The 1,025-nt window shown below is 31.7% G+C and overlaps 1 pseudogene; it reads left to right on the top strand.

Moving 5' to 3' along the window:
- Nucleotides 1-266: 266 nt before the first annotated feature.
- LOC102582639 (mediator of RNA polymerase II transcription subunit 20a-like) lies at nucleotides 267-1,013 on the top strand (annotated as a pseudogene).
- The last annotated feature ends 12 nt before the right edge of the window (nucleotides 1,014-1,025 follow it).

Here is a 1,025-nt window from a genome sequence, read left to right as displayed (position 1 = left end):
TTTGTAAACATTATATAAAGGAATGACCTTTTTTTCGTTTCCTCTCGATGCATTATAAAGATTGGATTTGAGAAGTTTTTCTCCTTCGTAAGTAATCTATAAAAAACCGAAGAAGTATTGAAATAATTTGGGTCAAGAATAGATCTAAATGTAAGATAATCTATATATCTCGCATTTCTAACTTACACATCATGTAATTTTTAAGAGTACTTTTGTGGCCATATACGAGATTTGATTGTTGGTTGATTTATTTTTTCTTTTACTAGAACAAGCAAATGCATCGAAATTTCCCCAAAATTTTTTGGGGGTTTCATTTCAAGAACAACCCAACAAGTTTTACCTAGCACTTAGTAGGCAACGACTGGTTGTGGAAGCAGAGTCATCAATGCAGACGATAATGGAGAACTTACAATCATACATAATGAAGCTTGTAGTTAATTGTGAGGTTTGTATTATTGAGATCTGCAAATTATTGTTCTTATTGTAAGTGGATGATATATATACTTATATAGCACCATCAAGAATTTTGTCTTCATAAATACTCATTAAAATATTTGACTGATATAGGGGTTTCAATATCGACTTGGTGACTTCCGGCTGTGAGTAGGCAAAGTTGTTCCAATAAATTCTGAGAACTTGAGGGAAATAGTTATGCAGGTATGAAATACTTTTAGAGATTTATTCTCAGTCGAAGCTTTTTATGTGGTTAAGCCTTTTTTTTAAAAACATAGCTATGTTGTAATATATTATGTTTTTTTTACTCTTCATGGAGAGGAATTCAATTGTTGTACTTTACCTAATTAACAATATAAATACTATTATGAGCATGCTTGCCTCATAAGATGTTTGTTTCTTTTGTAGATGGAGTATCTTCCGATTTCTTCATGGGAAACATCACATCTGATTATGAGTGAATTCTTCGAGATATGGAAGGAAACTCTTGAAAAAAGATCATTACCGGGTCATTTTTTGCATGTTGAACCAAATCTTTAGAGTTTGGCCTCTCTGATCAATACACTTCACTA

The sequence above is a fragment of the Solanum tuberosum genome, unplaced genomic scaffold (genome assembly GCF_000226075.1).
Source record: "Solanum tuberosum cultivar DM 1-3 516 R44 unplaced genomic scaffold, SolTub_3.0 contig01437, whole genome shotgun sequence".
NCBI lineage: Eukaryota > Viridiplantae > Streptophyta > Magnoliopsida > Solanales > Solanaceae > Solanum > Solanum tuberosum.
The sequence above is the reverse complement of the archived record's forward strand: the minus strand, read 5'-3'. Positions and strand labels throughout refer to the sequence as shown.